This window comes from Leuresthes tenuis, unplaced genomic scaffold, assembly GCF_036924035.1.
Source record: "Leuresthes tenuis unplaced genomic scaffold, fLeuTen1.0.hap1 SCAF_1, whole genome shotgun sequence".
Taxonomy (NCBI): domain Eukaryota; kingdom Metazoa; phylum Chordata; class Actinopteri; order Atheriniformes; family Atherinopsidae; genus Leuresthes; species Leuresthes tenuis.
This window is the reverse complement of record NW_027325355.1, coordinates 2911554-2934208: the sequence shown is the minus strand read 5'-3', so window position 1 is coordinate 2934208 and position 22655 is coordinate 2911554. Positions and strand designations below refer to the sequence as shown.

Below are 22655 nucleotides of genomic sequence, written 5' to 3'. Positions count from 1 at the left end.
TTCCCTGATGTGATTATTCTCTGCAGCTGAAACTGAGACTCTCAGATCACTTCGTGTCTGCCAACAAAGCAGCAGCAGCTGAAGATGACCAACTTCCTCATGTGTCACAGGGTGATCAGACGTTGCAACAAAAGACATGCAGGTTGTAGAGAGAAGAGAAAACTCTTACAGAACCTGGTATTCCCAAGCAGTCTCCCATTAAAGTACTAACCAGGCCCAACCCTACTTGGCTTCCGAGATCAGACGAGGTCGGGCTTATTCAGGGTGGAGTGGCCGTAAGGAACAATTTCTGTGACAAATGTGCATTATATAGGTACTGGAATCATACAATTCCTCTATGTAACCAGATAATTGCAGAGAAAGGCTGATCTGTTATGGGCACATCTTCTTCCCTGATGTGATTATTCTCTGCAGCTGAAACTGAGACTCTCAGATCACTTCGTGTCTGCCAACAAAGCAGCAGCAGCTGAAGATGACCAACTTCGTCATGTGTCACAGGGTGATCAGACGTTGCAACAAAAGACATGCAGGTGGTCGAGAGAAGACAAAAAGCTTACAGCTCCTGGTATTCCCAAGCGGTCTCCCATTTAAGTACTAACCAGGCCCAACCCTCCTTGGCTTCCGAGATCAGACGAGGTCGGGCATGTTCAGGGTGGTGTGGCCGTAAGCAACAATGTCTCTGACAAATGTGCATTATATAGGTACTGGAATCATACGGTTCCTCTATGCAACCAGATAATTGCCGAGAAAGGCTGATGTGTAGCGGGCAAATCATCTTCTCTGATGTGATCATTCTCTGCAACTTAAACTGAGACTCTCAGATCACTTCGTGTCAGCCAACAAAGCAGCAGCAGCTGAAGATGACCAACTTCCTCATGTGTCACAGGGTGATCAGACGTTGCAACAAAAGACATGCAGGTGGTAGAGAGAAGAGAAGAAGCTTACAGCACCTGGTATTCCAGAGCAGTCTCCCATCCAAGTACTAAGGAGGTTCAACCCTGCTTGGCTTCCGAGATCAGACGAGGTCGGGCATGTTCAGGGTGGTGTGGCCGTAAGCAACAATGTGTCTGACAAATGTGCATTATATAAGTACAGGAATCATACGGTTCCTCTATGTAACCAGATAATTGCTGAGAAAGGCTGATCTGTAGTGGGCACATCTTCTTCCCTGAAGTGATTATTCTCTTTAGCTGAAACTGAGACTCTCAGATCACTTCGTGTCTTCCAACAAAGCAGCAGCAGCTGAAGATGGCCAACTTCCTCATGTGTCACAGGGTGATCAGACGTTGCAACAAAAGACATGCAGGTGGTAGAGAGAAGAGAAAAAGCTTACAGCACCTGGTATTCCCAAGCGGTCTCCCATTCAAGTACTAACCAGGCCCAACCCTGCTTGGCTTCCGAGATCAGACGAGGTTGGGCTTATTCAGGGTGGTGTGGCCGTAAGCAACAATATCGGTGACAAATGTGCATTATATAGGTACTGGAATCATACACTTCCTCTGTATAACCAGATAATTGCCGAAAAAGGCTGACTTGTAGTGGATTCATCTTCCTCCTTGATGTGATTATTCTCTGGAGCTGAAACTGAGACTCTCAGATCACCTCGTGTCTATCAACAAAGCAGCAGCAGCTGAAGATGACCAACTTCTTCACGTGTCACAGGGTGATCAGACGTTGCAACAAAAGACATGCAGGTGGTAGAGAGAAGAGAAAAAGCTTACAGCACCTGGTATTCCCAAGCTGACTCCTATCCAAGTACTAACCAGGTACAACCCTGCTTGGCGTCCGAGATCAGACGAGGTCGGGCTTATTCAGGGTGGTGTGGCCGTAAGCAACAATGTCTCTGACAAATGTGCATTATATAGGTACTGGAATCATACGGTTCCTCTATGCAACCAGATAATTGCCGAGAAAGGCTGATGTGTAGCGGACAAATCATCTTCTCTGATGTGATCATTCTCTGCAACTGAAACTGAGACTCTCAGATCACCTCGTGTCTATCAACAAAGCAGCAGCAGCTGAAGATGACCAACTTCTTCACGTGTCACAGGGTGATCAGACGTTGCAACAAAAGACATGCAGGTGGTAGAGAGAAGAGAAAAAGCTTACAGCACCTGGTATTCCCAAGCTGTCTCCTATCCAAGTACTAACCAGGTACAACCCTGCTTGGCGTCCGAGATCAGACGAGGTCGGGCTTATTCAGGGTGGTGTGGCCGTAAGCAACAATGTCTCTGACAAATGTGCATTATATAGGTACTGGAATCATACGGTTCCTCTATGCAACCAGATAATTGCCGAGAAAGGCTGATGTGTAGCGGGCAAATCATCTTCTTCCCTGACGTGATAATTTTCTCCAGCTGAACATGAGACTCTCAGATCACTTCGTGTCTGCCAACAAAGCAGCAGAAGCTGAAGATGACCAACTTCCTCATGTGTCACAGGGTGATCAGACGTTGCAACAAAAGACATGCAGGTGGTAGAGAGAAGAGAAAAAGCTTAAGGTACCTGGTATTCCCAAGCGGTCTCCCATTCAAGTACTAACCAGGCCCAACCGTGCTTGGCTTCCGAGATCAGACGAGGTCGGGCTTATTCAGGGTGGTGTGGCCGTAAGCAACAATATCGGTGACAAATGTGCATTATATAGGTACTGGAATCATACACTTCCTCTGTATAACCAGATAATTGCCGAAAAAGGCTGACTTGTAGTGGGTTCATCTTCCTCCTTGATGTGATTATTCTCTGGAGCTGAAACTGAGACTCTCAGATCACTTCATGTCTGCCAACAAAGCAGCAGCAGCAGCTGAAGATGACCAACTTCCTCATGTGTCACAGGGTGATCAGACGTTGCAACAAAAGACATGCAGGTGGTAGAGAGAAGAGAAAAAGCTTACAGCACCTGGTATTCCCAAGCTGACTCCTATCCAAGTACTAACCAGGTACAACCCTGCTTGGCGTCCGAGATCAGACGAGGTCGGGCTTATTCAGGGTGGTGTGGCCGTAAGCAACAATGTCTCTGACAAATGTGCATTATATAGGTACTGGAATCATACGGTTCCTCTATGCAACCAGATAATTGCCGAGAAAGGCTGATGTGTAGCGGACAAATCATCTTCTCTGATGTGATCATTCTCTGCAACTGAAACTGAGACTCTCAGATCACCTCGTGTCTATCAACAAAGCAGCAGCAGCTGAAGATGACCAACTTCTTCACGTGTCACAGGGTGATCAGACGTTGCAACAAAAGACATGCAGGTGGTAGAGAGAAGAGAAAAAGCTTACAGCACCTGGTATTCCCAAGCTGTCTCCTATCCAAGTACTAACCAGGTACAACCCTGCTTGGCTTCCGAGATCAGACGAGGTCGGGCTTATTCAGGGTGGTGTGGCCGTAAGCAACAATATCTCTGACAAATGTGCATTATATAGGTACTGGAATCATACGGTTCCTCTATGCAACCAGATAATTGCCGAGAAAGGCTGATGTGTAGCGGGCAAATCATCTTCTTCCCTGACGTGATAATTTTCTCCAGCTGAACATGAGACTCTCAGATCACTTCGTGTCTGCCAACAAAGCAGCAGAAGCTGAAGATGACCAACTTCCTCATGTGTCACAGGGTGATCAGACGTTGCAACAAAAGACATGCAGGTGGTAGAGAGAAGAGAAAAAGCTTAAGGTACCTGGTATTCCCAAGCGGTCTCCCATTCAAGTACTAACCAGGCCCAACCGTGCTTGGCTTCCGAGATCAGACGAGGTCGGGCTTATTCAGGGTGGTGTGGCCGTAAGCAACAATATCGGTGACAAATGTGCATTATATAGGTACTGGAATCATACACTTCCTCTGTATAACCAGATAATTGCCGAAAAAGGCTGACTTGTAGTGGGTTCATCTTCCTCCTTGATGTGATTATTCTCTGGAGCTGAAACTGAGACTCTCAGATCACCTCGTGTCTATCAACAAAGCAGCAGCAGCTGAAGATGACTAACTTCTTCACGTGTCACAGGGTGATCAGACGTTGCAACAAAAGACATGCAGGTGGTAGAGAGAAGAGAAAAAGCGTACAGCAACTGGTATTCCCAAGCTGTCTCCCATCCAAGTACTAACCAGGTACAACCCTGCTTGGCGTCCGAGATCAGACGAGGTCGGGCTTATTCAGGGTGGTGTGGCCGTAAGCAACAATGTCTCTGACAAATGTGCATTATATAGGTAATGGAATCATACGGTTCCTCTATGCAACCAGATAATTGCCGAGAAAGGCTGATGTGTAGCGGGCAAATCATCTTCTCTGATGTGATCATTATCTGCAACTGAAACTGAGACTCTCAGATCACTTCGTGTCAGCCAACAAAGCAGCAGCAGCTGAAGATGACCAACTTCTTCACGTGTCACAGGGTGATCAGACGTTGCAACAAAAGACATGCAGGTGGTAGAGAGAAGAGATAAAGCTTACAGCACCTGGTATTCCCAAGCTGTCTCCCATCCAAGTACTAAGGAGGCCCAACCCTGCTTGGCTTCCGAGATCAGACGAGGTCGGGCTTATTCAGGGTGGTGTGGCCGTAAGCAACAATATCGGTGACAAATGTGCATTATATAGGTACTGGAATCATACACTTCCTCTGTATAACCAGATAATTGCCGAGAAAGGCTGACTTATAGTGGGTTCATCTTCCTCCTTGATGTGATTATTCTCTGGAGCTGAAACTGAGACTCTCAGATCACCTCGTGTCTATCAACAAAGCAGCAGCAGCTGAAGATGACCAGCTTCTTCACGTGTCACAGGGTGATCAGACGTTGCAACAAAAGACATGTAGGTGGTAGAGAGAAGAGAAAAAGCTTACAGCACCTGGTATTCCCAAGCAGTCTCCCATCAAGTACTAAGCAGGCCTAAACCTGCTTGGCTTCCGAGATCAGACGAGGTCGGGCTTATTCAGGGTGGTTTGGCCGTAAGCGACAATGTCTGTGACAAATGTGCATTATATAGGTACTGGAATCATACGGTTCCTCTATGCAACCAAATAATTGCAGAGAAAAGCTGACTTGTAGTGGGCACATCTTCTTCTCTGATGTGATTATTCTCTCCAGCTGAAACTGAGACTCTCAGATTACCTCATGTCTGCCAACAAAGCAGCAGGAGCTGAAGATGACCAACTTCCTCATGTGTCACAGGGTGATCAGACGTTGCAACAAAAGACATGCAGGTGGTCGAGAGAAGACAAAAAGCTTACAGCACCTGGTAATCCCAAGCAGTCTCCCATCTAAGTACTAACCAGGCCCAACCCTACTTGGCTTCCGAGATAAGACAAGGTGGGGCTTATTCAGGGTGGTGTGGCGGTAAGCAAATATATTTGTTACAAATGTGAATTATATAGGTACTGGAATCATACACTTCCTCTATGAAACCAGATAATTGCCGAGAAAGGCTGATGTGTAGTGGGCATATCATCTTCTCTGATGTGATCATTCTCTTCAGCTGAAACTGAGACTCTTAGATCACTTCGTGTCTGCCAACAAAGCAGCAGCAGCTGAAGATGACCAACTTCCTCATGTGTCACAGGGTGATCAGACGTTGCAACAAAACACATGCAGGTGGTAGAGAGAAGAGAAACAGCTTACAGCACCTGGTATTCCCAAGCAGTCTCCCATTGAAGTACAAACCAGACCCAACCCTGCTTGGCTTCCGAGATAAGACAAGGTGGGGCTTATTCAGGGTGGTGTGGCGGTAAGCGACAATATCTGTTACAAATGTGAATTATATAGGTACTGGAATCATACACTTGCTCTATGAAACCAGATAATTGCCGAGAAAGGCTGATGTGTAGTGGGCATATCATCTTCTCTGATGTGATCATTCTCTTCAGCTGAAACTGAGACTCTCAGATCACTTCGTGTCTGCCAACAAAGCAGCAGCTGCTGAAGATGACCAACTTCCTCATGTGTCACAGGGTGATCAGACGTTGCAACAAAAGACATGCAGGTTGTAGAGAGAAGAGAAAACGCTTACAGCACCTGGTATTCCCAAGCAGTCTCCCATTAAAGTACTAACCAGGCCCAACCCTCCTTGGCTTCCAAGATCAGACGAGGTCGGGCTTATTCAGGGTGGTGTGGCCGTAAGGAACAATTTCTGTGACAAATGTGCATTATATAGGTACTGGAATCATACACTTCCTCTATGTAACCAGATAATTGCAGAGAAAGGCTGACTTGTTATGGAAACATCTTCTTCCCTGATGTGATTATTCTCTGCAGCTGAAACTGAGACTCTCAGATCACTTCGTGTCTGCCAACAAAGCAGCAGCAGCTGAAGATGACCAACTTCCTCATGTGTCACAGGGTGATCAGACGTTGCAACAAAAGACATGCAGGTTGTAGAGAGAAGAGAAAACGCTTACAGAACCTGGTATTCCCAAGCAGTCTCCCATTAAAGTACTAACCAGGCCCAACCCTCCTTGGCTTCCGAGATCAGACGAGGTCGGGCTTATTCAGGGTGGTGTGGCCGTAAGGAACAATTTCTGTGACAAATGTGCATTATATAGGTACTGGAATCATACAATTCCTCTATGTAACCAGATAATTGCAGAGAAAGGCTGACTTGTTATGGGCACATCTTCTTCCCTGATGTGATTATTCTCTGCAGCTGAAACTGAGACTCTCAGATCACTTCGTGTCTGCCAACAAAGCAGCAGCAGCTGAAGATGACCAACTTCGTCATGTGTCACAGGGTGATCAGACGTTGCAACAAAAGACATGCAGGTGGTCGAGAGAAGACACAAAGCTTACAGCTCCTGGTATTCCCAAGCGGTCTCCCATTTAAGTACTAACCAGGCCCAACCCTCCTTGGCTTCCGAGATCAGACGAGGTCGGGCATGTTCAGGGTGGTGTGGCCGTAAGCAACAATGTCTCTGACAAATGTGCATTATATAGGTACAGGAATCATACGGTTCCTCTATGCAACCAGATAATTGCCGAGAAAGGCTGATGTGTAGCGGGCAAATCATCTTTTCTGATGTGATCATTCTCTGCAACTTAAACTGAGACTCTCAGATCACTTCGTGTCAGCCAACAAAGCAGCAGCAGCTGAAGATGACCAACTTCCTCATGTGTCACAGGGTGATCAGACGTTGCAACAAAAGACATGCAGGTGGTAGAGAGAAGAGAAAAAGCTTACAGCACCTGGTATTCCCAAGCAGTCTCCCATCCAAGTACTAAGGAGGCTCAACCCTGCTTGGCTTACGAGATCAGGCATGTTCAGGGTGGTGTGGCCGTAAGCAACAATGTGTCTGACAAATGTGCATTATATAAGTACAGGAATCATACGGTTCCTCTATGTAACCAGATAATTGCTGAGAAAGGCTGATCTGTAGTGGGCACATCTTCTTCCCTGACGTGATAATTTTCTCCAGCTGAACATGAGACTCTCAGATCACTTCGTGTCTGCCAACAAAGCAGCAGAAGCTGAAGATGACCAACTTCCTCATGTGTCACAGGGTGATCAGACGTTGCAACAAAAGACATGCAGGTGGTAGAGAGAAGAGAAAAAGCTTAAGGTACCTGGTATTCCCAAGCGGTCTCCCATTCAAGTACTAACCAGGCCCAACCGTGCTTGGCTTCCGAGATCAGACGAGGTCGGGCTTATTCAGGGTGGTGTGGCCGTAAGCAAAAATATCGGTGACAATTGTGCATTATATAGGTACTGGAATCATACACTTCCTCTGTGTAACCAGATAATTGCCGAAAAAGGCTGACTTGTAGTGGGTTCATCTTCCTCCTTGATGTGATTATTCTCTTCAGCTGAAACTGAGACTCTCAGATCACTTCGTGTCTGCCAACAAAGCAGCAGAAAATGAAGATGACCAACTTCCTCATGTGTCACAGGGTGATCAGACGTTGCAACAAAAGACATGCAGGTGGTAGAGAGAAGAGAAAAAGCTTAAGGCACCTGGTATTCCCAAGCAGTCTCCCATTCAAGTACTAACCAGGCCCAACCCTGCTTGGCTTCCGAGATCAGACGAGGTTGGGCTTATTCAGGGTGGTGTGGCCATAAGCAATAATATTGGTGAAAAATGTGCATTATATAGGTACTGGAATCATACACTTCCTCTGTATAACCAGATAATTGCCGAAAAAGGCTGACTTGTAGTGGGTTCATCTTCCTCCTTGATGTGATTATTCTCTGCAGCTGAAACTGAGACTCTCAGATCACCTCGTGTCTATCAACAAAGCAGCAGCAGCTGAAGATGACTAACTTCTTCACGTGTCACAGGGTGATCAGACGTTGCAACAAAAGACATGCAGGTGGTAGAGAGAAGAGAAAAAGCTTACAGCGCCTGGTATTCCCAAGCTGTGTCCCATCCAAGTACTAACCAGGTACAACCCTGCTTGGCGTCCGAGATCAGATGAGGTCGGGCTTATTCAGGGTGGTGTGGCCGTAAGCAACAATGTCTCTGACAAATGTGCATTATATAGGTACTGGAATCATACGGTTCCTCTATGCAACCAGATAATTGCCGAGAAAGGCTGATGTGTAGCGGGCAAATCATCTTCTCTGATGTGATCATTCTCTGCAACTTAAACTGAGACTCTCAGATCACTTCGTGTCAGCCAACAAAGCAGCAGCAGCTGAAGATGACCAACTTCCTCATGTGTCACAGGGTGATCAGACGTTGCAACAAAAGACATGCAGGTGGTAGAGAGAAGAGAAAAAGCTTACAGCACCTGGTATTCCCAAGCGGTCTCCCATCCAAGTACTAAGGAGGCTCAACCCTGCTTGGCTTACGAGATCAGGCATGTTCAGGGTGGTGTGGCCGTAAGCAACAATGTGTCTGACAAATGTGCATTATATAAGTACAGGAATCATACGGTTCCTCTATGTAACCAGATAATTGCTGAGAAAGGCTGATCTGTAGTGGGCACATCTTCTTCCCTGACGTGATAATTTTCTCCAGCTGAACATGAGACTCTCAGATCACTTCGTGTCTGCCAACAAAGCAGCAGAAGCTGAAGATGACCATCTTCCTCATGTGTCACAGGGTGATCAGACGTTGCAACAAAAGACATGCAGGTGGTAGAGAGAAGAGAAAAAGCTTAAGGTACCTGGTATTCCCAAGCGGTCTCCCATTCAAGTACTAACCAGGCCCAACCGTGCTTGGCTTCCGAGATCAGACGAGGTCGGGCTTATTCAGGGTGGTGTGGCCGTAAGCAAAAATATCGGTGACAATTGTGCATTATATAGGTACTGGAATCATACACTTCCTCTGTATAACCAGATAATTGCCGAAAAAGGCTGACTTGTAGTGGGTTCATCTTCCTCCTTGATGTGATTATTCTCTGCAGCTGAAACTGAGACTCTCAGATCACCTCGTGTCTATCAACAAAGCAGCAGCAGCTGAAGATGACTAACTTCTTCACGTGTCACAGGGTGATCAGACGTTGCAACAAAAGACATGCAGGTGGTAGAGAGAAGAGAAAAAGCTTACAGCACCTGGTATTCCCAAGCTGTCTCCCATCCAAGTACTAACCAGGTACAACCCTGCTTGGCGTCCGAGATCAGACGAGGTCGGGCTTATTCAGGGTGGTGTGGCCGTAAGCAACAATGTCTCTGACAAATGTGCATTATATAGGTACTGGAATCATACGGTTCCTCTATGCAACCAGATAATTGCCGAGAAAGGCTGATGTGTAGCGGGCAAATCATCTTCTCTGATGTGATCATTCTCTGCAACTTAAACTGAGACTCTCAGATCACTTCGTGTCAGCCAACAAAGCAGCAGCAGCTGAAGATGACCAACTTCCTCATGTGTCACAGGGTGATCAGACGTTGCAACAAAAGACATGCAGGTGGTAGAGAGAAGAGAAAAAGCTTACAGCACCTGGTATTCCCAAGCAGTCTCCCATCCAAGTACTAAGGAGGCTCAACCCTGCTTGGCTTACGAGATCAGGCATGTTCAGGGTGGTGTGGCCGTAAGCAACAATGTGTCTGACAAATGTGCATTATATAAGTACAGGAATCATACGGTTCCTCTATGTAACCAGATAATTGCAGAGAAAGGCTGACTTGTTATGGGCACATCTTCTTCCCTGATGTGATTATTCTCTGCAGCTGAAACTGAGACTCTCAGATCACTTCGTGTCTGCCAACAAAGCAGCAGCAGCTGAAGATCACCAACTTCCTCATGTGTCACAGGGTGATCAGACGTTGCAACAAAAGACATGCAGGTTGTAGAGAGAAGAGAAAACGCTTACAGCACCTGGTATTCCCAAGCAGTCTACCATCCAAGTACTAACCAGGCTCAAACGTGCTTGGCTTCCGAGATCAGACGAGGTCGGGTATATTCAGGGTGGTGTGGCCGTAAGCAACAATAACTGTGACAAATGTGCATTATATAAGTACTGGAATCATACACTTCCTCTATGTAACCAGATAATTTCCGAGAAAGGCTCACTTGTTATGGGCATATCTTCTTCCCTGATGTGATCATTCTCTGCAACTTAAACTGAGACTCTCAGATCACTTCGTGTCTGCCAACAAAGCAGCAGCAGCTGCTGAAGATGACCAACTTCCTCATGTGTCACAGGGTGATCAGACGTTGCAACAAAAGACATGCAGGTGGTAGAGAGAAGAGAAAAAGCTTACCACACCTGGTATTCCCAAGAGGTCTCCTATCCAAGTACTAACCAGGCCCAAACCTCCTTGGCTTCCGAGATCAGACGAGGTCGAGCATGTTCAGGGTGGTGTGGCCGTAAGCAACAATGTCTCTGACAAATGTGCATTATATAGGTACTGGAATCATACGGTTCCTCTATGCAACCAGATCATTTCCGAGAAAGGCTGATGTGTAGTGGGCACATCTTCTTCCCTGACGTGATTATTCTCTGCAGCTGAAACTGAGACTCTCAGATCACTTTGTGTCTGCCAACAAAGCAGCAGTAGCTGAAGATGACCAACTTCCTCATGTGTCACAGGGTGATCAGACGTTGCAACAAAAGACATGCAGGTGGTAGAGAGAAGAGAAAAAGCTTACAGCACCTGGCATTCCCAGAGAGTCTACCATCCAAGTACAAACCAGGCCCAAACCTGCTTGGCTTCCGAGATCAGACGTGGTCGGGCATATTCAGGGTGGTGTGGCGGTAAGCAACCATAACTGTGACAAATGTGCATTATAAAGGTACTGGAATCATACAGTTCCTCTATGTAACCAGATAATTGCCGAGAAAAGCTGATAAGTAGTGGGCACATCTTCTTCCCTGACGTGATTATTCTCTCGAGCTGAAACTGAGACTCTCAGATCACTTTGTGTCTGCCAACAAAGCAGCAGAAGCTGAAGATGACCAACTTCCTCATGTGTCACAGGGTGATCAGACGTTGCAACAAAAGACATGCAGGTGGTAGAGAGAAGAGAAAAAGCTTACAGCACCTCGTATTCCCAAGAGGTCTTCCATCCAAGTACAAACCAGGCCCAACTGTGCTTGGCTTCCGAGATCAGACGAGGTCGGGCATGTTCAGGGTTGTGTGGCCGTAAGCAACAATGTCTCTGACAAATGTGCATTATACAGGTACTGGAATCATACGGTTCTTCTATGCAACCAGATAATATCCGAGAAAGGCTGATGTGTAGCGGGTAAATCATCTTCTCTGATGTGATCATTCTCTGCAACTGAAACTGAGACTCTCAGATCACTTCGTGTCTGCCAACAAAGCAGCAGAAGCTGAAGATGACCAACTTCCTCATGTGTCACAGGGTGATCAGACGTTGCAACAAAAGACATGCAGGTGGTAGAGAGAAGAGAAAAAGCTTACAGCACCTGGTATTCCCAAGCGGTCTCCCATCAAAGTACTAACCAGGCCCAACCCTCCTTGGCTTCCGAGATCAGACGAGGTTGGACATATTCAGGGTGGTTTGGCCGTAAGGAACAATTTCTGTGACACATGTGCATTATATAGGTACTGGAATCATACACTTCCTCTATGAAACCAGATAATTGCCGAGAAAGGCTGACTTGTAGTGGGCACATATTCTTCCCTGATGTGATTATTCTCTGCAACTGAAACTGAGACTCTCAGATCACTCTGTGTCTGCCAACAAAGCAGCAGCAGCTGAAGATGACCAACTTCCTCATGTGTCACAGGGTGATCAGACGTTGCAAAAAAAGACATGCAGGTGGTAGAGAGAAGAGAAAAAGCTTACAGCACCTGGTATTTTCAAGCGGTCTCCCACCAAAGTACTAACCAGGCCCAACTCTTCTTGGCTTCCGAGATCAGACGAGGTCAGGCATATTGAGGGTGGTGTGGCCGTAAGCAACAATGTCTGTGACAAATGTGCATTATATAAGTACAGGAATCATACGGTTCCTCTATGTAACCAGATAATTGCTGAGAAAGGCTGATGTGTAGTGGGCACATCTTCTTCCCTGACGTGATTATTCTCTTCAGCTGAAACTGAGACTCTCAGATCACTTCGTGTCTGCCAACAAAGCAGCAGCAGCTGAAGATGACCAACTTCCTCATGTGTCACAGGGAGATCAGACGTTGCAACAAAAGACATGCAGGTTGTTGAGAGAAGAGAAAACGCTTACAGCACCTGGTATTCCCAAGCAGTCTCCCATTAAAGTACTAACCAGGCCCAACCCTCCTTGGCTTCCGAGATCAGACGAGGTCGGGCATATTCAGGGTGGTGTGGCCGTAAGGAACAATTTCTGTGACAAATGTGCATTATATAGGTACTGGAATCATACACTTCCTCTATGTAACCAGATAATTGCAGAGAAAGGCTGACTTGTTATGGGCACATCTTCTTCCCTGATGTGATTATTCTCTGCAGCTGAAACTGAGACTCTCAGATCACTTGGTGTCTGCCAACAAAGCAGCAGCAGCTGAAGATCACCAACTTCCTCATGTGTCACAGGGTGATCAGACGTTGCAACAAAAGACATGCAGGTTGTAGAGAGAAGAGAAAACGCTTACAGCACCTGGTATTCCCAAGCAGTCTACCATCCAAGTACTAACCAGGCTCAAACGTGCTTGGCTTCCGAGATCAGACGAGGTCGGGTATATTCAGGGTGGTGTGGCCGTAAGCAACAATAACTGTGACAAATGTGCATTATATAAGTACTGGAATCATACACTTCCTCTATGTAACCAGATAATTTCCGAGAAAGGCTCACTTGTTATGGGCATATCTTCTTCCCTGATGTGATCATTCTCTGCAACTTAAACTGAGACTCTCAGATCACTTCGTGTCTGCCAACAAAGCAGCAGCAGCTGCTGAAGATGACCAACTTCCTCATGTGTCACAGGGTGATCAGACGTTGCAACAAAAGACATGCAGGTGGTAGAGAGAAGAGAAAAAGCTTACCACACCTGGTATTCCCAAGAGGTCTCCTATCCAAGTACTAACCAGGCCCAAACCTCCTTGGCTTCCGAGATCAGACGAGGTCGAGCATGTTCAGGGTGGTGTGGCCGTAAGCAACAATGTCTCTGACAAATGTGCATTATATAGGTACTGGAATCATACGGTTCCTCTATGCAACCAGATCATTTCCGAGAAAGGCTGATGTGTAGTGGGCACATCTTCTTCCCTGACGTGATTATTCTCTGCAGCTGAAACTGAGACTCTCAGATCACTTTGTGTCTGCCAACAAAGCAGCAGCAGCTGAAGATGACCAACTTCCTCATGTGTCACAGGGTGATCAGACGTTGCAAAAAAAGACATGCAGGTTGTAGAGAGAAGAGAAAAAGCTTACAGCACCTGGTATTTTCAAGCGGTCTCCCACCAAAGTACTAACCAGGCCCAACTCTTCTTGGCTTCCGAGATCAGACGAGGTCAGGCATATTGAGGGTGGTGTGGCCGTAAGCAACAATGTCTGTGACAAATGTGCATTATATAAGTACAGGAATCATACGGTTCCTCTATGTAACCAGATAATTGCTGAGAAAGGCTGATGTGTAGTGGGCACATCTTCTTCCCTGACGTGATTATTCTCTTCAGCTGAAACTGAGACTCTCAGATCACTTCGTGTCTGCCAACAAAGCAGCAGCAGCTGAAGATGACCAACTTCCTCATGTGTCACAGGGAGATCAGACGTTGCAACAAAAGACATGCAGGTTGTTGAGAGAAGAGAAAACGCTTACAGCACCTGGTATTCCCAAGCAGTCTCCCATTAAAGTACTAACCAGGCCCAACCCTCCTTGGCTTCCGAGATCAGACGAGGTCGGGCATATTCAGGGTGGTGTGGCCGTAAGGAACAATTTCTGTGACAAATGTGCATTATATAGGTACTGGAATCATACACTTCCTCTATGTAACCAGATAATTGCAGAGAAAGGCTCACTTGTTATGGGCATATCTTCTTCCCTGATGTGATCATTCTCTGCAACTTAAACTGAGACTCTCAGATCACTTCGTGTCTGCCAACAAAGCAGCAGCAGCTGCTGAAGATGACCAACTTCCTCATGTGTCACAGGGTGATCAGACGTTGCAACAAAAGACATGCAGGTGGTAGAGAGAAGAGAAAAAGCTTACCACACCTGGTATTCCCAAGAGGTCTCCTATCCAAGTACTAACCAGGCCCAAACCTCCTTGGCTTCCGAGATCAGACGAGGTCGAGCATGTTCAGGGTGGTGTGGCCGTAAGCAACAATGTCTCTGACAAATGTGCATTATATAGGTACTGGAATCATACGGTTCCTCTATGCAACCAGATCATTTCCGAGAAAGGCTGATGTGTAGTGGGCACATCTTCTTCCCTGACGTGATTATTCTCTGCAGCTGAAACTGAGACTCTCAGATCACTTTGTGTCTGCCAACAAAGCAGCAGTAGCTGAAGATGACCAACTTCCTCATGTGTCACAGGGTGATCAGACGTTGCAACAAAAGACATGCAGGTGGTAGAGAGAAGAGAAAAAGCTTACAGCACCTGGCATTCCCAGAGAGTCTACCATCCAAGTACAAACCAGGCCCAAACCTGCTTGGCTTCCGAGATCAGACGTGGTCGGGCATATTCAGGGTGGTGTGGCGGTAAGCAACCATAACTGTGACAAATGTGCATTATAAAGGTACTGGAATCATACAGTTCCTCTATGTAACCAGATAATTGCCGAGAAAAGCTGATAAGTAGTGGGCACATCTTCTTCCCTGACGTGATTATTCTCTCGAGCTGAAACTGAGACTCTCAGATCACTTTGTGTCTGCCAACAAAGCAGCAGAAGCTGAAGATGACCAACTTCCTCATGTGTCACAGGGTGATCAGACGTTGCAACAAAAGACATGCAGGTGGTAGAGAGAAGAGAAAAAGCTTACAGCACCTCCTATTCCCAAGAGGTCTTCCATCCAAGTACAAACCAGGCCCAACTGTGCTTGGCTTCCGAGATCAGACGAGGTCGGGCATGTTCAGGGTTGTGTGGCCGTAAGCAACAATGTCTCTGACAAATGTGCATTATATAGGTACTGGAATCATACGGTTCTTCTATGCAACCAGATAATTGCCGAGAAAGGCTGATGTGTAGCGGGTAAATCATCTTCTCTGATGTGATCATTCTCTGCAACTGAAACTGAGACTCTCAGATCACTTCGTGTCTGCCAACAAAGCAGCAGAAGCTGAAGATGACCAACTTCCTCATGTGTCACAGGGTGATCAGACGTTGCAACAAAAGACATGCAGGTGGTAGAGAGAAGAGAAAAAGCTTACAGCACCTGGTATTCCCAAGCGGTCTCCCATCAAAGTACTAACCAGGCCCAACCCTCCTTGGCTTCCGAGATCAGACGAGGTTGGACATATTCAGGGTGGTTTGGCCGTAAGCAACAATCTCTGTGACAAATGCGCATTATATAGGTAATCAAATCATATGGTTCCTCTATGTAACCAGATATTTGCAGAGAAAGGCTGATATGTAGCGGGCATATCTTGTTCCCTGACGTGATAATTCTCTCCAGCTGAAAATGAGACTCTCAGATCACTTCGTGTCTGCCAACAAAGCAGCAGCAGCTGAAGATGACCAACTTCCTCATGTGTCACAGGGTGATCAGACATTGCAACAAAAGACATGCAGGTGGTTGAGAGAAGAGAAAAAGCTTAAAGCACCTGGTATTCCCAAGAGGTCTTCCATCCAAGTACAAACCAGGCCCAACTGTGCTTGGCTTCCGAGATCAGACGAGGAAGGGGATGTTCAGGGTGGTGTGGCCGTAAGCAACAATATCTCTGAAAAATGTGCATTATATAGGTACTGGAATCATACGGTTCCTCTATGCAACCAGATAATTGCAGAGAAAGGCTGATGTGTAGTGGGCACATCTTGTTCCCTGACGTGATCATTCTCTTCAGCTGAAACTGAGACTCTCAGATCACTTTGTGTTTGCCAACAAAGCAGCCGCAGCTGAAGATGACCAAATACCTCATGTGTCACAGGGTGATCAGACGTTGCAACAAAAGACATGTAGGTTGTAGAGAGAAGAGAAAACGCTTACAGCACCTGGTATTCCCAAGCAGTCTCCCATTAAAGTACTAACCAGGCCCAACCCTCCTCGGCTTCCGAGATCAGACGAGGTCAGGCTTATTCAGGGTGGTGTGGCCGTAAGGAACAATTTCTGTGACAAATGTGCATTATATAGGTACTGGAATCATACACTTCCTCTATGAAACCAGATAATTGCCGAGAAAGGCTGACTTGTAGTGGGCACATATTCTTCCCTGATGTGATTATTCTCTGCAGCTGAAACTGAGACTCTCAGATCACTCTGTGTCTGCCAACAAAGCAGCAGCAGCTGAAGATGACCAACTTCCTCATGTGTCACAGGGTGATCAGACGTTGCAAAAAAAGACATGCAGGTGGTAGAGAGAAGAGAAAAAGCTTACAGCACCTGGTATTTTCAAGCGGTCTCCCACCCAAGTACTAACCAGGCCCAACTCTGCTTGGCTTCCGAGATCAGACGAGGTCAGGCATATTCAGGGTGGTGTGGCCGTAAGCAACAATGTCTGTGACAAATGTGCATTATATAAGTACAGGAATCATACGGTTCCTCTATGTAACCAGATAATTGCTGAGAAAGGCTGATGTGTAGTGGGCACATCTTCTTCCCTGACGTGATTATTCTCTTCAGCTGAAACTGAGACTCTCAGATCACTTCGTGTCTTCCAACAAAGCAGCAACAGCTGAAGATGACCAACTTCCTCATGTGTCACAGGGTGATCAGACGTTGCAACAAAACACATGCAGGTGGTAGAGAGAAGAGAAAAAGCTTACAGCACCTGGTACTCCCAAGCTGTCTCCCATCCAAGTACTAACCAGGTACAACCCTGCTTGGCGTCCGAGATCAGACGAGGTCAGGCTTCTTCAGGGTGGTGTGGCCGTAAGCAACAATGTCTCTGACAAATGTGCATTATATAGGTACTGGAATCATACGGTTCCTCTATGCAACCAGATAATTGCCGAGAAAGGCTGATGTGTAGCGGGCAAATAATCTTCTCTGATGTGATCATTCTCTGCAACTGAAACTGAGACTCTCAGATCACTTCGTGTCTGCCAACAAAGCAGCAGCAGCTGCTGAAGATGACCAACTTCCTCATGTGTCATAGGGTGATCAGACGTTGCAACAAAAGACATGCAGGTGGTAGAGAGAAGAGAAAAAGCTTAAAGCACCTGGTATTCCCAAGAGGTCTTCCATCCAAGTACTAACTAGGCCCAACCCTCCTTGGCTTCCGAGATCAGACGAGGTCGGGCATGTTCAGGGTGGTGTGGCCGTAAGCAACAATGTCTCTGACAAATGTGCATTATATAGGTACTGGAATCATACGGTTCCTCTATGCAACCAGATCATTTCCGAGAAAGGCTGATGTGTAGTGGGCACATCTTCTTCCCTGACGTGATTATTCTCTGCAGCTGAAACTGAGACTCTCAGATCACTTCGTGTCTGCCAACTACGGTTCCTCTATGCAACCAGATAATTGCCGAGAAAGGCTGATGTGTAGCGGGCAAATCATCTTCTCTGATGTGATCATTCTCTGCAACTGAAACTGAGACTCTCAGATCACTTCGTGTCAGCCAACAAAGCAGCAGCAGCTGAAGATGACCAACTTCCTCATGTGTCACAGGGTGATCAGACGTTGCAACAAAAGACATGCAGGTGGTAGAGAGAAGAGAAAAAGCTTACAGCACCTGGTATTCCCAAGCTGTCTCCCATCCAAGTACTAAGGAGGCTCAACCCTGCTTGGCTTCCGAGATCAGACGAGGTCGGGCATGTTCAGGGTGGTGTGGCCGTAAGCAACAATGTGTCTGACAAATGTGCATTATATAAGTACAGGAATCATACGGTTCCTCTATGTAACCAGATAATTGCTGAGAAAGGCTGATCTGTAGTGGGCACATCTTCTTCCCTGAAGTGATTATTCTCTTTAGCTGAAACTGAGACTCTCAGATCACTTCGTGTCTTCCAACAAAGCAGCAGCAGCTGAAGATGGCCAACTTCCTCATGTGTCACAGGGTGATCAGACGTTGCAACAAAAGACATGCAGGTGGTAGAGAGAAGAGAAAAAGCTTAAGGCACCTGGTATTCCCAAGCGGTCTCCCATTCAAGTACTAACCAGGCCCAACCCTGCTTGGCTTCCGAGATCAGACGAGGTTGGGCTTATTCAGGGTGGTGTGGCCGTAAGCAACAACATCGGTGACAAATGTGCATTATATAGGTACTGGAATCATACGGTTCCTCTATGCAACCAGATAATTGCCGAGAAAGGCTGATGTGTAGCGGGCAAATAATCTTCTTCCCTGACGTGATAATTTTCTCCAGCTGAACATGAGACTCTCAGATCACTTCGTGTCTGCCAACAAAGCAGCAGAAGCTGAAGATGACCAACTTCCTCATGTGTCACAGGGTGATCAGACGTTGCAACAAAAGACATGCAGGTGGTAGAGAGAAGAGAAAAAGCTTAAGGTACCTGGTATTCCCAAGCGGTCTCCCATTCAAGTACTAACCAGGCCCAACCGTGCTTGGCTTCCGAGATCAGACGAGGTCGGGCTTATTCAGGGTGGTGTGGCCGTAAGCAACAATATCGGTGACAAATGTGCATTATATAGGTACTGGAATCATACACTTCCTCTGTATAACCAGATAATTGCCGAAAAAGGCTGACTTGTAGTGGGTTCATCTTCCTCCTTGATGTGATTATTCTCTGGAGCTGAAACTGAGACTCTCAGATCACCTCGTGTCTATCAACAAAGCAGCAGCAGCTGAAGATGACCAACTTCTTCACGTGTCACAGGGTGATCAGACGTTGCAACAAAAGACATGCAGGTGGTAGAGAGAAGAGAAAAAGCTTACAGCACCTGGTATTCCCAAGCTGTCTCCCATCCAAGTACTAACCAGGTACAACCCTGCTTGGCGTCCGAGATCAGACGAGGTCGGGCTTATTCAGGGTGGTGTGGCCGTAAGCAACAACGTCTCTGACAAATGTGCATTATATAGGTACTGGAATCATACGGTTCCTCTATGTAACCAGATAATTGCTGAGAAAGGCTGATGTGTAGTGGGCACATCTTCTTCCCTGACGTGATTATTCTCTGCAGCTGAAACTGAGACTCTCAGATCACTTCGTGTCTGCCAACTACGGTTCCTCTATGCAACCAGATAATTGCCGAGAAAGGCTGATGTGTAGCGGGCAAATCATCTTCTCTGATGTGATCATTCTCTGCAACTTAAACTGAGACTCTCAGATCACTTCGTGTCAGCCAACAAAGCAGCCGCAGCTGAAGATGACCAACTTCCTCATGTGTCACAGGGTGATCAGACGTTGCAACAAAAGACATGCAGGTGGTAGAGAGAAGAGAAAAAGCTTACAGCACCTGGTATTCCCAAGCTGTCTCCCATCCAAGTACTAAGGAGGCTCAACCCTGCTTGGCTTCCGAGATCAGACGAGGTCGGGCATGTTCAGGGTGGTGTGGCCGTAAGCAACAATGTGTCTGACAAATGTGCATTATATAAGTACAGGAATCATACGGTTCCTCTATGTAACCAGATAATTGCTGAGAAAGGCTGATCTGTAGTGGGCACATCTTCTTCTCTGATGTGATTATTCTCTCCAGCTGAAACTGAGACTCTCAGATTACCTCATGTCTGCCAACAAAGCAGCAGGAGCTGAAGATGACCAACTTCCTCATGTGTCACAGGGTGATCAGACGTTGCAACAAAAGACATGCAGGTGGTCAAGAGAAGACAAAAAGCTTACAGCACCTGGTAATCCCAAGCAGTCTCCCATCTAAGTACTAACCAGGCCCAACCCTACTTGGCTTCCGAGATAAGACAAGGTGGGGCTTATTCAGGGTGGTGTGGCGGTAAGCAAATATATTTGTTACAAATGTGAATTATATAGGTACTGGAATCATACACTTCCTCTATGAAACCAGATAATTGCCGAGAAAGGCTGATGTGTAGTGGGCATATCATCTTCTCTGATGTGATCATTCTCTTCAGCTGAAACTGAGACTCTCAGATCACTTCGTGTCTGCCAACAAAGCAGCAGCAGCTGAAGATGACCAACTTCCTCATGTGTCACAGGGTGATCAGACGTTGCAACAAAAGACATGCAGGTGGTAGAGAGAAGAGAAAAAGCTTACAGCACCTGGTATTCCCAAGCTGTCTCCTATCCAAGTACTAACCAGGTACAACCCTGCTTGGCGTCCGAGATCAGACGAGGTCGGGCTTATTCAGGGTGGTGTGGCCGTAAGCAACAATGTCTCTGACAAATGTGCATTATATAGGTACTGGAATCATACGGTTCCTCTATGCAACCAGATAATTGCCGAGAAAGGCTGATGTGTAGCGGGCAAATCATCTTCTTCCCTGACGTGATAATTTTCTCCAGCTGAACATGAGACTCTCAGATCACTTCGTGTCTGCCAACAAAGCAGCAGAAGCTGAAGATGACCAACTTCCTCATGTGTCACAGGGTGATCAGACGTTGCAACAAAAGACATGCAGGTGGTAGAGAGAAGAGAAAAAGCTTACAGCACCTGGTATTCCCAAGCTGACTCCTATCCAAGTACTAACCAGGTACAACCCTGCTTGGCGTCCGAGATCAGACGAGGTCGGGCTTATTCAGGGTGGTGTGGCCGTAAGCAACAATGTCTCTGACAAATGTGCATTATATAGGTACTGGAATCATACGGTTCCTCTATGCAACCAGATAATTGCCGAGAAAGGCTGATGTGTAGCGGACAAATCATCTTCTCTGATGTGATCATTCTCTGCAACTGAAACTGAGACTCTCAGATCACCTCGTGTCTATCAACAAAGCAGCAGCAGCTGAAGATGACCAACTTCTTCACGTGTCACAGGGTGATCAGACGTTGCAACAAAAGACATGCAGGTGGTAGAGAGAAGAGAAAAAGCTTACAGCACCTGGTATTCCCAAGCTGTCTCCTATCCAAGTACTAACCAGGTACAACCCTGCTTGGCGTCGGAGATCAGACGAGGTCGGGCTTATTCAGGGTGGTGTGGCCGTAAGCAACAATGTCTCTGACAAATGTGCATTATATAGGTACTGGAATCATACGGTTCCTCTATGCAACCAGATAATTGCCGAGAAAGGCTGATGTGTAGCGGGCAAATCATCTTCTCTGATGTGATCATTATCTGCAACTGAAACTGAGACTCTCAGATCACTTCGTGTCAGCCAACAAAGCAGCAGCAGCTGAAGATGACCAACTTCTTCACGTGTCACAGGGTGATCAGACGTTGCAACAAAAGACATGCAGGTGGTAGAGAGAAGAGAAAAAGCTTACAGCACCTGGTATTCCCAAGCTGTCTCCCATCCAAGTACTAACCAGGTACAACCCTGCTTGGCGTCCGAGATCAGACGAGGTCGGGCTTATTCAGGGTGGTGTGGCCGTAAGCAAAAATGTCTCTGACAAATGTGCATTATATAGGTACTGGAATCATACGGTTCCTCTATGCAACCAGATAATCATCTTCTCTGATGTGATCATTATCTGCAACTGAAACTGAGACTCTCAGATCACTTCGTGTCAGCCAACAAAGCAGCAGCAGCTGAAGATGACCAACTTCCTCATGTGTCACAGGGTGATCAGAAGTTGCAACAAAAGACATGCAGGTGGTAGAGAGAAGAGAAGAAGCTTACAGCACCTGGTATTCCCAAGCAGTCTCCCATCCAAGTACTAAGGAGGCCCAACCCTGCTTGGCTTCCGAGATCAGACGAGGTTGGGCTTATTCAGGGTGGTGTGGCCGTAAGCAACAATATCGGTGACAAATGTGCATTATATAGGTACTGGAATCATACACTTCCTCTGTATAACCAGATAATTGCCGAAAAAGGCTGACTTATAGTGGGTTCATCTTCCTCCTTGATGTGATTATTCTCTGGAGCTGAAACTGAGACTCTCAGATCACCTCGTGTCTATCAACAAAGCAGCAGCAGCTGAAGATGACCAGCTTCTTCACGTGTCACAGGGTGATCAGACGTTGCAACAAAAGACATGTAGGTTGTAGAGAGAAGAGAAAACGCTTACAGCACCTGGTATTCCCAAGCAGTCTCCCATTAAAGTACTAACCAGGCCCAACCCTCCTCGGCTTCCGAGATCAGACGAGGTCAGGCTTATTCAGGGTGGTGTGGCCGTAAGGAACAATTTCTGTGACACATGTGCATTATATAGGTACTG

At 46.6% G+C, this 22655-nt stretch overlaps 1 non-coding gene and 51 pseudogenes across 1 annotated transcript; all 52 read right to left on the bottom strand.

The window, feature by feature from the left end:
• Positions 1-162: 162 nt before the first annotated feature.
• On the bottom strand, positions 163-281 carry LOC140293334 (5S ribosomal RNA; annotated as a pseudogene).
• A 269-nt stretch (positions 282-550) lies between these two features.
• LOC140300623 (5S ribosomal RNA) lies at positions 551-669 on the bottom strand (annotated as a pseudogene).
• Positions 670-938: 269 nt separating this feature from the next.
• LOC140295371 (5S ribosomal RNA) lies at positions 939-1057 on the bottom strand (annotated as a pseudogene).
• Positions 1058-1326: 269 nt separating this feature from the next.
• LOC140299095 (5S ribosomal RNA) lies at positions 1327-1445 on the bottom strand. Its single transcript, XR_011914677.1, has one exon. It is a non-coding gene; the product is annotated as a 5S ribosomal RNA (ribosomal RNA).
• Positions 1446-1714: 269 nt separating this feature from the next.
• Positions 1715-1833, bottom strand: LOC140292185 (5S ribosomal RNA; annotated as a pseudogene).
• A 269-nt stretch (positions 1834-2102) lies between these two features.
• On the bottom strand, positions 2103-2221 carry LOC140289997 (5S ribosomal RNA; annotated as a pseudogene).
• A 272-nt stretch (positions 2222-2493) lies between these two features.
• On the bottom strand, positions 2494-2612 carry LOC140266041 (5S ribosomal RNA; annotated as a pseudogene).
• Positions 2613-2884: 272 nt separating this feature from the next.
• Positions 2885-3003, bottom strand: LOC140292184 (5S ribosomal RNA; annotated as a pseudogene).
• Positions 3004-3272: 269 nt separating this feature from the next.
• LOC140277541 (5S ribosomal RNA) lies at positions 3273-3391 on the bottom strand (annotated as a pseudogene).
• Positions 3392-3663: 272 nt separating this feature from the next.
• Positions 3664-3782, bottom strand: LOC140266030 (5S ribosomal RNA; annotated as a pseudogene).
• A 269-nt stretch (positions 3783-4051) lies between these two features.
• Positions 4052-4170, bottom strand: LOC140296682 (5S ribosomal RNA; annotated as a pseudogene).
• Positions 4171-4439: 269 nt separating this feature from the next.
• LOC140289856 (5S ribosomal RNA) lies at positions 4440-4558 on the bottom strand (annotated as a pseudogene).
• Positions 4559-4827: 269 nt separating this feature from the next.
• Positions 4828-4945, bottom strand: LOC140294420 (5S ribosomal RNA; annotated as a pseudogene).
• A 1045-nt stretch (positions 4946-5990) lies between these two features.
• LOC140292286 (5S ribosomal RNA) lies at positions 5991-6109 on the bottom strand (annotated as a pseudogene).
• Positions 6110-6378: 269 nt separating this feature from the next.
• LOC140293747 (5S ribosomal RNA) lies at positions 6379-6497 on the bottom strand (annotated as a pseudogene).
• Positions 6498-6766: 269 nt separating this feature from the next.
• On the bottom strand, positions 6767-6885 carry LOC140300622 (5S ribosomal RNA; annotated as a pseudogene).
• Positions 6886-7532: 647 nt separating this feature from the next.
• LOC140266019 (5S ribosomal RNA) lies at positions 7533-7651 on the bottom strand (annotated as a pseudogene).
• A 269-nt stretch (positions 7652-7920) lies between these two features.
• Positions 7921-8039, bottom strand: LOC140274836 (5S ribosomal RNA; annotated as a pseudogene).
• Positions 8040-8308: 269 nt separating this feature from the next.
• On the bottom strand, positions 8309-8427 carry LOC140291283 (5S ribosomal RNA; annotated as a pseudogene).
• A 647-nt stretch (positions 8428-9074) lies between these two features.
• LOC140266008 (5S ribosomal RNA) lies at positions 9075-9193 on the bottom strand (annotated as a pseudogene).
• Positions 9194-9462: 269 nt separating this feature from the next.
• On the bottom strand, positions 9463-9581 carry LOC140290475 (5S ribosomal RNA; annotated as a pseudogene).
• Positions 9582-10228: 647 nt separating this feature from the next.
• On the bottom strand, positions 10229-10347 carry LOC140289709 (5S ribosomal RNA; annotated as a pseudogene).
• A 272-nt stretch (positions 10348-10619) lies between these two features.
• LOC140292345 (5S ribosomal RNA) lies at positions 10620-10738 on the bottom strand (annotated as a pseudogene).
• A 269-nt stretch (positions 10739-11007) lies between these two features.
• On the bottom strand, positions 11008-11126 carry LOC140291828 (5S ribosomal RNA; annotated as a pseudogene).
• A 269-nt stretch (positions 11127-11395) lies between these two features.
• LOC140294007 (5S ribosomal RNA) lies at positions 11396-11514 on the bottom strand (annotated as a pseudogene).
• Positions 11515-11783: 269 nt separating this feature from the next.
• Positions 11784-11902, bottom strand: LOC140288990 (5S ribosomal RNA; annotated as a pseudogene).
• A 269-nt stretch (positions 11903-12171) lies between these two features.
• LOC140282857 (5S ribosomal RNA) lies at positions 12172-12290 on the bottom strand (annotated as a pseudogene).
• A 269-nt stretch (positions 12291-12559) lies between these two features.
• Positions 12560-12678, bottom strand: LOC140275395 (5S ribosomal RNA; annotated as a pseudogene).
• A 269-nt stretch (positions 12679-12947) lies between these two features.
• On the bottom strand, positions 12948-13066 carry LOC140289707 (5S ribosomal RNA; annotated as a pseudogene).
• Positions 13067-13338: 272 nt separating this feature from the next.
• LOC140292344 (5S ribosomal RNA) lies at positions 13339-13457 on the bottom strand (annotated as a pseudogene).
• Positions 13458-13726: 269 nt separating this feature from the next.
• Positions 13727-13845, bottom strand: LOC140282851 (5S ribosomal RNA; annotated as a pseudogene).
• A 269-nt stretch (positions 13846-14114) lies between these two features.
• Positions 14115-14233, bottom strand: LOC140275388 (5S ribosomal RNA; annotated as a pseudogene).
• Positions 14234-14505: 272 nt separating this feature from the next.
• On the bottom strand, positions 14506-14624 carry LOC140292343 (5S ribosomal RNA; annotated as a pseudogene).
• A 269-nt stretch (positions 14625-14893) lies between these two features.
• On the bottom strand, positions 14894-15012 carry LOC140291827 (5S ribosomal RNA; annotated as a pseudogene).
• Positions 15013-15281: 269 nt separating this feature from the next.
• Positions 15282-15400, bottom strand: LOC140296094 (5S ribosomal RNA; annotated as a pseudogene).
• A 269-nt stretch (positions 15401-15669) lies between these two features.
• Positions 15670-15788, bottom strand: LOC140316617 (5S ribosomal RNA; annotated as a pseudogene).
• Positions 15789-16057: 269 nt separating this feature from the next.
• LOC140297064 (5S ribosomal RNA) lies at positions 16058-16176 on the bottom strand (annotated as a pseudogene).
• A 269-nt stretch (positions 16177-16445) lies between these two features.
• Positions 16446-16564, bottom strand: LOC140295666 (5S ribosomal RNA; annotated as a pseudogene).
• A 269-nt stretch (positions 16565-16833) lies between these two features.
• Positions 16834-16952, bottom strand: LOC140301119 (5S ribosomal RNA; annotated as a pseudogene).
• Positions 16953-17221: 269 nt separating this feature from the next.
• Positions 17222-17340, bottom strand: LOC140295045 (5S ribosomal RNA; annotated as a pseudogene).
• Positions 17341-17612: 272 nt separating this feature from the next.
• Positions 17613-17731, bottom strand: LOC140282203 (5S ribosomal RNA; annotated as a pseudogene).
• A 397-nt stretch (positions 17732-18128) lies between these two features.
• On the bottom strand, positions 18129-18247 carry LOC140292967 (5S ribosomal RNA; annotated as a pseudogene).
• A 269-nt stretch (positions 18248-18516) lies between these two features.
• Positions 18517-18635, bottom strand: LOC140311984 (5S ribosomal RNA; annotated as a pseudogene).
• Positions 18636-18907: 272 nt separating this feature from the next.
• Positions 18908-19026, bottom strand: LOC140265997 (5S ribosomal RNA; annotated as a pseudogene).
• Positions 19027-19295: 269 nt separating this feature from the next.
• On the bottom strand, positions 19296-19414 carry LOC140290474 (5S ribosomal RNA; annotated as a pseudogene).
• Positions 19415-19811: 397 nt separating this feature from the next.
• Positions 19812-19930, bottom strand: LOC140292966 (5S ribosomal RNA; annotated as a pseudogene).
• Positions 19931-20587: 657 nt separating this feature from the next.
• LOC140289996 (5S ribosomal RNA) lies at positions 20588-20706 on the bottom strand (annotated as a pseudogene).
• Positions 20707-20978: 272 nt separating this feature from the next.
• On the bottom strand, positions 20979-21097 carry LOC140292183 (5S ribosomal RNA; annotated as a pseudogene).
• A 269-nt stretch (positions 21098-21366) lies between these two features.
• Positions 21367-21485, bottom strand: LOC140294746 (5S ribosomal RNA; annotated as a pseudogene).
• Positions 21486-21754: 269 nt separating this feature from the next.
• LOC140290473 (5S ribosomal RNA) lies at positions 21755-21873 on the bottom strand (annotated as a pseudogene).
• A 237-nt stretch (positions 21874-22110) lies between these two features.
• On the bottom strand, positions 22111-22229 carry LOC140291679 (5S ribosomal RNA; annotated as a pseudogene).
• Positions 22230-22498: 269 nt separating this feature from the next.
• On the bottom strand, positions 22499-22617 carry LOC140295665 (5S ribosomal RNA; annotated as a pseudogene).
• Positions 22618-22655: the final 38 nt, after the last annotated feature.